We start from the raw sequence: 12,682 nt of genomic DNA on the forward strand, positions 1-12,682 counted from the left end.
GTTAACAGCCACTATCTATATAGTATATATTCTAAAGATTGACAATACATAATGACACGAATCTCGTTAGCGCTTTATGAAAAGTAGGCCGGTGTGAAACGTTGCAGTTCATACCCTCATGTAAAATTATTTTTTTATATTTACATTCTACTTTCATTTCTGTTGGAATTGTCTGTCGTTAAAACAGACGCACTATAATAAAGATTCATACGCGCATCGTTAACAACTGCTTAGCATTCATGTGAATATAGTTATCATTGAAATTGGTGAAAATACTAGTATAAAGTTAAAAAACATTGGAAATATGAATATAAGTTTGTTATTGCCTGTGGGATTTAATGTTTTTAAAGATAAAATACAATAGCTCAGGTGAGCGATGTGGCCCATGGAACTCTTGTTAATATTTTTAGTTTTGTTAGTTAGGATGTTAGTAAGCCCAAACAGAAAGGTCTGGTAATCATCGATTTCACTTTTGGATGAGACCCATTTTTGATATCTCTTAATGTCGTCGTCTTTGTGAAGGTCTAATCAGAACGTCTATCTGAGTCTTTAAGCATGATTTAAGTATATCTTCATATCATGCTTCAATTCACATCACAATGTGGACTCTAATAATCTCTTATTTGCAAACAAAACACATTTTTTCATCATTTCGGGGAAAAAATTATATAGAATAATTGAGAGGTGTTGAAACAAGCCATTAAATAAAATTTTAGTGTAATGAGCCACCTTAAGATGTCGCTATATTAAAAAAAAATACAAGCCATGTTCAACAGTTTGAATTTGAAATCTTCACCATAAACATGTATGACAGTAACTGTTGCTATTTTTCAGCTGACTATTGGGTGTGCACGATCTTTATAGCACACGTGATCACAGTCGTCTTTGCTTCACCTCTAAACTTAATGATCGTGACCATTGACCGTTACATCGCCATTGTCCATCCGTTCCATTACGAGAAATACGTCACAACTAGGTCAACAGCTATTGCCATAGCCTCGGTTTGGATTTTCAGTGAACTGTACTCCATTTCTGTGCATGTGATCAATCCGCCTAGTATGTTTGTATCAAATTTATTAAAAAATACCCGAATGCTATGTACATGTACATTTCTCAAAGATGTGGGCTCCTGAGTACAACTCTACTGTATGAAGGGAATGTGGGATTACTCCGTTTACCTGATTAAGATATAGGGCTCACGGCGGGTGTGACCGGTCGACAGGGGATGCTTACTCTTCCTAGACACTTGATCCCACCTTTGGAAAAACTCAGGGGTCCATGTTTGTCCAACACTTAATTTTGTTTTTCTTATAGGAGTTATGAGATTGATCTCTGTTCGTTGTCTTCACCTTGTCATTATTTTTCAAAAATATTGCGAATTTGAAACTTTAAAACGTACTTTATTGAATAATGCTGTGTTAAAGGAACATAGCCAGAGAATTGTTTTAAAATCCCTGCGAAATTCGAATCCACGTAGAGATTGACAATACCATACATTAACCTGCTGGGTTAATTAATTGGCTATGCAATAAGTTTAAAAGAACATGAAATACTGTAAATTCCTGAATGTACGCGAGGAATATATTATCGCGTAATATCGAGAGAAGTATCATTTGTGAAATTAGATTACTCGCTTTCATTTTTATATTGCTAAAATACATGTACAAACTCTTATTCAACAGACCATTCGCGAATTCAAGTTCTCGCGATTTGACGTGTTGGAGCCATTTCGCGGTATTCAATACTCGCATAAAATAAGGAATGTACAGTATGTTACTGATATTCATTTCTCCATTTTTGTGGTTTGCAAGGAGGTAGGCTTTTATAAAGAAGAGTTATTCATAATTAAACACCTATTTTCATACAACCCCCACATATCTTTTTAATTATCTATATCTTTAACAATATAAAAAGTTGGAAACAAATATTTGACTAATATGACGTTAAAGATCCGTTTACTCTCTTTTAGTTTTCCATGATTGTGCATTTAGTAAATTGATATCAATAATGAATGATTTTGATTAGACAGAGATTTCACGCTGTGTCGGTATGAGGAAATGTTCTAATAAATGATTTTGATTAGACAGAGATTTCACGGTGTGTCGATATGAGGAGATGTTCTCCCTGCTGCAGACTCTGATGTTGAATCTGATGAGTGGACTGGTTCCGCTGGTGGTACTCACTATTCTGTATATCAAGATCGTTCAAATCGTCAGGTCCCAGGTATACACTGACTGTTAATTATTTACTGAAGGCGAGAGAATCGTTAGGTACTAGTAATTACGTAATTACTGAAGGCGAGAGAATCGTTAGGTACTAGTAATTACGTAATTACTGAAGGTGAGAGAATCGATAGGTACTAGTAATTACGTAATTACAATTTCCTGTTGCTGGTTTGTTCCAAATTATCAATGCATGGTTCAGTGACAGAACAGAAAGGTTATTATTATTATTATTATTATGATTTAAAGAAAAATTGTCATCATAATTTCAGAGCGAATAAGCTAGATACACTGTAGATTTTTTATGATTTTGTGGATGGAAATTTGTTTTGAAGAACATACATTTAAACTAGGCTGTTTAACGTCCCCCTTGAGAATATTTCACTCCTATGGAGACGTCACCACTGCCGATGAAGGGCTGCAAAATTTAGGCCTACATGTATGCTCGGCGCTTACGGCCTTTGAGCAGGGAGGGATCTTTATTGTGCCACACCTGCTGTGACACGGGACCTTGATTCTGTGGTCTCCTTCGAAGGACAACTTCCATCTAGTCGCCTCTTACGACAAAAAGGGGTTACTGAGAACCTATCATAACCCGGGTCCTCACGGTCCGACTCTAGAAAAATTAAAAATACATGAAGAACAAATACATGTTTACATCGTACATCGGGACTCTTCACAATGCTACTATCAGGTATATCAAAGGTGAAACCTGGAATTGCCCTGTTTTGGAATAAAATAAATTTCACTCCGTTTCGATACATTCAGATTTCATGATGATTTCAGATCTTCCTTTTTCATAAAAGGGGTGTAGGAGTTTTATTTAACATCGCAGAATCATTTTCTTTCAACAGTGCCCCAAATTTTTGTTTACCTAAGACGTAAATATTACTCCTTGGACAAACGCTCGGCATTTAGAAGTGAGAATCACGGGTATTTCGGGTATGGTCTTAGAAACGGAGGTCCTTTGTCGCGGCAGGCGTTGACATGTTAAAGAAAGCTTACAGCTTAAAGCTAAAGGACCTCCCCACTTTAGCTGTGACATACGTCCCCTAATGATTTAGTAAAACTATGTAATTTACAATGCCCCAAGATGTTCATTAATTCCTAAATTCAAAGGTTTGGCATTTTATTTTACTGAAAAGTTCGTTAACATTAAGAGTGCAACATTATGCAATTGTATGTGCTTATTTTTAAGTTAGAGTTATCTTTCTAGCATTATCTTGTTATCATAAGTGTGAACCCCACTGCATGTAACTGCACTTCCGGTGGACGGAATACAAAGTGAGAATACACACGTGAAACTACAAACTGTCTTGTTTTATTGTTTTACTGTGACATTCCTTTACATGGTGTCAGAAAATTCAAATCATTATGGATCTTTCTGGAATCCCGCATCCACATATGGACTGGAACTCGACAAATCTGCCCGAAGCGTGGAAAAAATTTAGACAGCACGTGGAACTGATTTTCAATGGACCCCTCAAAGGGAAAGACGAACCAATACTGTGCTCGTACCTCATGTTATGGGTCGGAGATAAAGGCAGAGACATTTTTAACACTTGGAACCTCTCAGCGGACGACAGTAAGAAATTAAATAAATACTATGAACACTTCCAGGCTTATGTACAGCCAAAATTGAATCCGGTGTTTGCTAGATACAAATTTAACAATCAAGTGCAGGGTGACGCGACATTTGATCAGTTCGTAACCCAACTTAAATTACTGGCTGTTGATTGTTCATACACAGATCCCAACGAGATGATAAGGGACAGAATTGTTTTCGGAGTGAAATCTGCTAAGATTCGTGAAAAACTTATCAACGAGGGAGAGAACCTAACTCTCGAAAAAGCAGTTCAGATTGGACAAAACATTGAGTATTCATGTGAACAACTGAAAACCATGAATGCAGCAGCATCGGAAGTTCACGCTGTCGCCACAGGATCACGGGGAACTACGCGATATTCCAAGGGCCGTAACTCGCACTCTCAGAGACAAAATCAAGGAAACCGCGCGTCCACAAGAAACCCAAAGAAACCTAGCGAATGTCCAAACTGCGGCCGTAATCACAAGGATGGAACGTGCCCAGCCAAAGGAAAGCGCTGTGATAAATGTGGAAAATGGAACCATTTTGCATCAGTGTGTCGTTCTTCACAATCTAACAATAACTCTAAAAGTGCTAGGGTCAATGAAATATTTGTAAACACACAACCAGGTATGGGTAGTGACCAAGATTCTGATTTCTATGTAGATACTATTCATGTAGACTCAGGTACATCAGGTAAGACCCCTGACCAAGCATTTGTTAATGTGTCCATTGGCCCAAATGAGTCATCTGTTAGATTCAAATTAGATACTGGCTCGCAGGTGAATATTTTGCCCGCCACCGAGTACAACCGCCTAGGCATTCAAAGCGTGCTTACGAAAGCCACTAAGCATTTATCAGCTTACAGCGGGACAGCACTGAAAACGTTAGGTCAGTGTAAGCTTAAATGCGCATATAATGAGCGATCCATTGTTGTTGATTTCTTCATTGTAGAAACTCAGTCAACCCCCATATTAGGTATGCCCTCATGTTTAGCCCTTGAGCTTATTCAGCTTATTTACACCGTCGATACCACTAAGCCGCCCCTCGATAAGAATGCAGTTTTATCCGAGTTTAGTGATGTGTTCATGGGAGTTGGCAAATTTAAAGGGGATTGCAGTATTCGCATAGACCGAGAAGCCACTCCTGTAGTTAACTCCCCTAGGCGAGTGCCTGTTGCATTACGCGATAAGTTACAAATCGAATTAGAACGCATGGAGAAAGCGGAGGTCATAGTTAAGGTCACTGAACCCACTCAGTGGGTAAACTCACTTGTCATTGCTGAGAAGCCGGGATCAGACAAACTGCGGATTTGTCTAGATCCAAGGGATCTTAACCGCGCAATTCTGCGACCGCATTACCCATCCAGAACACTGGAGGATGTTCTTCCTAAACTAGCCGGAGCTCGCTACTTTTCGAAATTAGATGCTCGATCGGGCTACTGGGCCATAAAACTTGATGAAAGTTCATCATTTCTCACAACATTTAATACCCCATTTGGGCGGTACCGGTTCTTGAGAATGCCTTTCGGAATCAAATGCGCGCAGGACGAATTCCAAAGGAAAATTGACGAGACATTCGAGGACTTACCGGGTGTAACAGCACTAGTCGACGATATTCTAGTATACGGCACCACGCGCGCAGAGCATGACAGAAACTTACAATCGGTACTATTGCGGTCACGCGAAGCTGGCATAAAGCTTAACGCAGACAAGTTGTTCGTTGGCTTGACCGAGGTACCTTACTTTGGCCACTTGTTATCAGTAGAGGGTCTTAAACCCGATCCCAGTAAAATTTCAGCCATTAAAGAAATGGAACCACCCAAGAACAAAGGTGAGCTGGAAACAATACTTGGTATGGTTAATTACCTTGCTAAATTTTCACCAAACCTGTCAGCAATCACTGCCCCTATGCGGCAATTGCTCAGCAAGGAGGTCGAATTCATTTGGGATCAACCCCAAAACGAGGCTTTTGAGGAGGTTAAAAACATTTTGACCTCAAGCCCTGGACCGGTCCTCGCCTATTTTGACACGGCCAAGCACTTAACCTTACAGGTCGATGCGTCAAAATTTGGGCTAGGTGCTTCTCTACTCCAGGAAGGAAGACCTATAGCATATGCCTCTAAATCACTCACACCAACGGAGGTAAACTATGCTCAAATAGAGAAGGAGCTATTTGCCATCCTTTTCGGATGCAAAAGGTTCCACCAGTATGTCTATGGAAGACGTATTATGGTTGAGACCGACCACAAGCCACTTATATTCATTATGAAAAAACCTATGGTCTCTGCACCACCACGTTTGCAACGCATGATGCTTCAGTTGTATCAGTATGATCTAGAGCTAACCCACAAATCTGGTAAGGAAATACCGTTGGCAGACACTTTGTCTCGCAAGTTCTTATCAGACAGCTACCCAGAGTTATCAGAGGGTATGGATGCACGTATACATTCCGTCATATTTAGCATACCCATCAGCGACAAAAAACTTAAACACATTCAGTCTTTATCTGACTCAGATCCTCAATGTGTAGCACTAAGCAAGGTCGTGAGAAATGGTTGGCCTGACCGACGGGCTGACTGCCCCAATGAGTTGCATGAATTTTGGAATTATCGTGATGAACTATCTGTCATTAATGGCATGATCTTTAAGGGTCAAAAGATCTTCATACCCAAAGGCTTTAGAAAGGTCATACTAGGTCACCTACACACTGGTCACATGGGTGTCAATAAATGCCTCAAACGAGCGCGTGACATATTATTCTGGCCCAAGATGTCGGCTGATATTGAGGATATGGTCCTCAAATGTAATACATGTCTAGAAAGGCGTTATGACAACCCTAGGGAACCCCTGAAATCCCATAGTATTCCAGAGCAGCCCTGGCAGGTGCTTGCTTCTGACCTATTTAGCTGGCATGGCCAAGACTTCGTGCTGGTAGTTGACTACTACAGCAGATATTTTGAGGTCAACAGACTCGAGGATACACGCTCAAACACTGTTATTCTTAAACTTAAGAAAACCTTTTCGCATCATGGTATCCCAGAGAAACTAATTACAGACAATGGCCCACAATATTCGAGTGGGGAATTCAGAGAGTTTAGCAAGCAGTATGGATTCGTACATGAGACTTCAAGTCCACATCACCCCCAATCTAATGGGCTTGCCGAGAAAACGGTACAAACCATTAAACATATATTCTCAAAATCTCAGGCGAGTCGTACAGATCCCTATCTGGGCATTCTTGAGTATCTAAATACACCTTTAGAAACCGACTTGTCTCCAGCTCAACTTCTGATGAGCAGGAGATTGCGCTCCATCTTACCGTCGACGCTGGCTCAGTTACAACCAAATGTGGCTAATCATGAGAAATTCCGCAAACAGTTGTCTGAAAACCGTGACAAGCAAGCGAAATACTATTCATCTATCGCAGAGCCGCTCAAACCCTTACAAGCCGGTGAAACAGTGCGTCTTAGGCGTGATGGCATATGGACACCTGCTACCATTACGCAGATACACAATCCTCGCTCATACCAGGTTCAAACACCTGACGGACGTGAATACCGACGTAACCGCCGTCAATTGCTTAAAACGGGGGAGAATTCTGTTGAAAATGTTGATCCATGTCTTGCACTTGCCACACCTAACAACCACCAATTTGTCCATATTAGAGAAAGTGAGATAAAAAACTCACTGCCGCCTACGATTCACTCAGCCACCCCACGTCCAACCCTGACAACTCAAAAAACTCAACCCATATCACAATCGATGCCTGAGTCTGACCACAACTCTCATTTGTACACTACCCGATCTGGACGTGTGATCAAACCACCAAATATCATGAACCTTTGAAAGAAACTGTTTGTAAGAAATTCACTAACAATGAGACTTGCTGTTGTTAATAGACTTTATAATTAGAAACTCTGTATTCAAAATATTGTAAATATTTACATTTCAGGGGAGATGTAACATTATGCAATTGTATGTGCTTATTTTTAAGTTAGAGTTATCTTTCTAGCATTATCTTGTTATCATAAGTGTGAACCCCACTGCATGTAACTGCACTTCCGGTGGACGGAATACAAAGTGAGAATACACACGTGAAACTACAAACTGTCTTGTTTTATTGTTTTACTGTGACATTCCTTTACAAAGAGCTATTCCTCTTCTGAAATCGCGTTTCTCTGTTTTTGTTAAATCTCTGTTGACCGGTTTTTAAAGCCTTTGTTTATATCGAACACAAGATTGTCTTTTTTCTATTATAATTCGTTTTTGTAATAAAGAAAATTATATCCAAAAGTGTGGACGATATTGTGTTGGTGATAAAATTCATAAAAATCAATTAAATAAAAATCTACAAAAATTATACGTTTTCTTTCTACCTCATATACCTGTATTGACCTCGGGTAGTAATTCTGTAGTTTTCAGGCTAAGGATGATCATTTAAAACTTAGTTTTCTACCATTATATTCCAATACTTCAGGGGAAAAGGACCGAACACTTACTGGAGACACATCAGTGTTTAGTATTTACCAAGAAGTATAATAGATAAATCAATTTTTCTTTGAAAAGATGGATAGTAAAAACGGACCACAAGCGACAGCTAAAGTGGGGGTGGGGGGGGGGGGTCATTTGTGGTACTCCACTGGCATTCTTTCTTTTTCCATCTTTACAAAAGTCACATGACCGTCTGCAATGACAATTCTCTCGTAAAAAAAAAAAACCAAACAACATTTCTACGCGTTCTTTTAATAACTTTTTTTTCCGAACTTGTGACTTATTTCTAGATAGGATGTTATTGTCTGCTACAGCGTTTGTGTGGATAGTAGAGGCGAACGATATTACGTGAACTTTGCTTTCTTCATGTTTCACGAGGTTTGCATGTTTTTCAATATCAAGTTAGGAGTTCCCATGACATTAAGTAAGGGTTAATGTACGAGTATCGCTCCATTCCTTAAAAGTAATGGACCGATGCTCCGAAGGGGCCGAGGTCCATTGCTTTTAAGGAATGGAGTGATACGAGTACATTGACCCACTTAAAATCCATTAATAAAAACTAAACTTTGTGCATTTTAATCATGTCTTACGTTTTTCATCCTTTTGTTGCATGCATTTATATCTACTTGTATAAAGGTTGACCTACTTTCCGAACACTCCATTCCTGAAAAATAATTGAGTGTTCGAACAAAAGAATGACGTCATAGGTGGATTTTAATGATAGTACATGGATTATCATAGTTTTTAATCTACTTTCGTATCGAGTTTGGCCGTATCATTTACCAAAGTTATTGTATGGATATTCAAGATATGTATATTACACGGATGTTTGAAGGGAATTTTAATTTGTTGGATTTAGGCAGTTTTAGAAGAATAGGTTTGGTTGATATAATTCTGCGATATTCTGTTTACCTCTGGGGATTTTATATTATTCTTTATCCAATGTTTTAAAATTATGTCCTTAATGATAAAGACTCGTGTATCAATATTGTTTACATACTCAGACCATTAAGATAAAATCTGCCCGTGCTTGCCAATGGATGTTTGAAGTTATGACGGCGGCGTGGGGGCAGTGTTGACTATTTCCTATTTCTCTTTAGGCCAGACGCATTGGCAATCAGCAAAGTGTAGTGCAATGCACATCCAGTGACAGGCAGGAGAGTAAGAAAACCCGGAACACCTCGGACAACAAATCCACGGCGCTGATAGGCTTGTTGTTGGTATTCTATCTATTTGCCTGGTGTCCTATCCTTATCTACTTCCTGTATGCATTACTCTCTAAGGATAGGCCGAGTCCTTACATTGGGTAAGATATCTCTTTGATTTCAATACACCTTATATACCGTTAACTTTAAAAGAATAACTCAATCTTTGGATTAATACCAGTTTGGCGTGAACACATACTAAGTAAATATTTCCCAATATTAAACGCATGATCAAGCTGGCATGGCTAAATGGAGTACATTTTCATTATAAAGGTACTAGATGCACACGTGATAATACCATAAAAAGAAAATATTCAAATGTGAATGAAATAATTTAAAAGATATGGAAACCGAATGAAATTAACAACGCCCACAAAATCTTGTTCCGACGAGTTGCAATGATCCTGCATAATGTTTGTATGATAATATAATTACTTCTCCCTGCGTTTCATTGTAGCGCCACCTGTCGGATTTTTGTTTTCACCAACTCATGTGTTAACGTCTTCGTCTACTCTCTGCGTCTTCAGAATTTTCGAAAATACATGCTGAAAGATCTGCGTGCTTTACGCCAAAGTGTTTGCAGTTGTCCACACGTAAAGAACAGAAGCATTCGGACTGGCCTTCATGGACAAATTACAAGCAGTAATGACCAGGTTGTGTCTATACTCGTTAGCGAAACTGACAACATTGGACACATGACAGAAACCGACACAAGTTGTAACGAGACATGTATTACTACATGTAATTAATACACTGATTAATTTTTTTTATGAATGTATGTTGTAGATGTTTTGAATATACATGAAGAATTCTGTATTTTCTTTGTAACCCCTTCACCTCTCTTTAATACGGGGACATTCAACTCTCCTCTGCCCGCCTTTTACAAAGAAACCTAATCCTACTCTTTGATCTGCTAATGATTTTATTTTACATGTACATCTGTATATCAACCCTTATGACAGTAGCCTAAGGGTTGAAACGATTCAAAATATTGATACTGTTCAATATAAACGCTGGATTCAATATTCGATTAATTGCTTCGATCTTCGATTCGATACGTTTGATAAAATCGGGTTAATTAAGTAAAATACATTGGACTTGGCCTGTACTTATTATTCTTAAATGCACGAGGTACAAAATGGCTAACCTCGGGTCTGACAAAAACAATAATGAACTTGTGAACGTGTATTTTACGTGTATAACATGACAGTAGTTTTATTTTACGTGTATAACATGACTGTAGTTTTATTTTACGTGTATATCACGACAGTAGTTTTATTTTACATGCATATCATGACAGTAGTTTTATTTTACGTGTATAACATGACTGCAGTTTTATTTTACGTGTATAACATGACAGTAGTTTTATTTTACCTGTATATCATGACAGTAGTTTTATTTTACATGCATATCATGACAGTAGTTTTATTTTACGTGTATAACATGACAGTAGTTTTATTTTACGTGTATATCACGACAGTAGTTTTATTTTACGTGTATATCACGACAGTAGTTTTATTTTACGTGTATAACATGACTGTAGCTTTATTTTACGTGTATATCACGACAGTAGTTTTATTTTACGTGTATATCATGACAGTAGTTTTATTTTACGTGTATAACATGACTGTAGTTTTATTTTACGTGTATATCACGACAGTAGTTTTATTTTACGTGTATATCATGACTGTAGTTTTATTTTACCTGTATATCATGACAGTAGTTTTATTTTACGTGTATATCATGACAGTAGTTTTATTTTACATGTATAACATGACAGTAGTTTTATTTTACATGTATAACATGACAGTAGTTTTATTTTACGTGTATATCATGACTGTAGTTTTATTTTACGTGTATAACATGACAGTAGTTTTATTTTACATGTATAACATGACAGTAGTTTTATTTTACGTGTATATCATGACAGTAGTTTTAATTTACGTGTATATCATGATAGTAGATTTATTTTATGTGTATAACATGACAGTAGTTTTATTTTACGTGTATATCATGACAGTAGATTTATTTTACGTGTATATAATGACAGTAGATTTATTTTACGTGTATATCATGGCAGTAGTTTTATTTTACGTACATATCATGACAGTAGTTTTATTTCACGTGTATATCATGACAGTAGTTTTATATTACATGTATAACATGACAGTAGTTTTATTTCACGTGTATATCATGACAGTAGTTTTATTTTACGTGTATATCATGACAGTAGTTTTATTTTACGTGTATATCATGACAGTAGTTTTATTTTACGTGTATAACATGACAGTAGTTTTATTTTACATGTATAACATGACAGTAGTTTTATTTTACGTGTATATCATGGCAGTAGTTTTATTTTACGTGTATATCATGACTGTAGTTTTATTTTACGTGTATATCATGACAGTAGTTTTAATTTACGTGTATATCATGATAGTAGATTTATTTTATGTGTATAACATGACAGTAGTTTTATTTCACGTGTATATCATGACAGTAGTTTTATTTTACTGTATATCATGACAGTAGATTTATTTTACGTGTATATCATGACAGTAGTTTTATTTTACGTGTATATCATGACAGTAGTTTTATTTTACGTGTATATCATGGCAGTAGTTTTAATTTACGTGTATATCATGATAGTAGATTTATTTTATGTGTATAACATGACAGTAGTTTTATTTCACGTGTATATCATGACAGTAGATTTATTTTACGTGTATATCACGACAGTAGTTTTATTTTACGTGCATATCATGACAGTAGTTTTATTTTACGTGTATAACATGACAGTAGTTTTATTTTACGTGTATATCATGGCAGTAGTTTTATTTCACGTGTATATCATGACAGTAGTTTTATTTTACATGTATAACATGACAGTAGTTTTATTTTACGTACATATCATGACAGTAGTTTTATTTTACGTGTATATCATAACAGTAGATTTATTTTACGTGTATAACATGGCAGTAGTTTTATTTTACGTGTATATCATGGCAGTAGTTTTATTTTACGTGTATATCATGACAGTAGTTTTATTTTACATGTATAACATGACAGTAGTTTTATTTTACGTACATATCATGACAGTAGTTTTATTTTACGTGTATATCATGGCAGTAGTTTTATTTTACGTGTATATCATGACAGTAGTTTTATTTTATGTGT

General features: G+C 37.0%; 1 long non-coding RNA gene across 1 annotated transcript; it reads left to right on the forward strand.

Annotated features, from left to right (window-relative positions):
• Positions 1–9,352: 9,352 nt before the first annotated feature.
• LOC130050739 (uncharacterized) lies at positions 9,353–10,318 on the forward strand. The gene is made up of 2 exons (XR_008798993.1): positions 9,353–9,606; positions 9,963–10,318. It is a non-coding gene; the product is annotated as an uncharacterized LOC130050739 (long non-coding RNA).
• The last annotated feature ends 2,364 nt before the right edge of the window (positions 10,319–12,682 follow it).

This window comes from Ostrea edulis, chromosome 10 (assembly GCF_947568905.1).
Source record: "Ostrea edulis chromosome 10, xbOstEdul1.1, whole genome shotgun sequence".
Taxonomy (NCBI): Eukaryota; Metazoa; Mollusca; class Bivalvia; order Ostreida; family Ostreidae; genus Ostrea; species Ostrea edulis.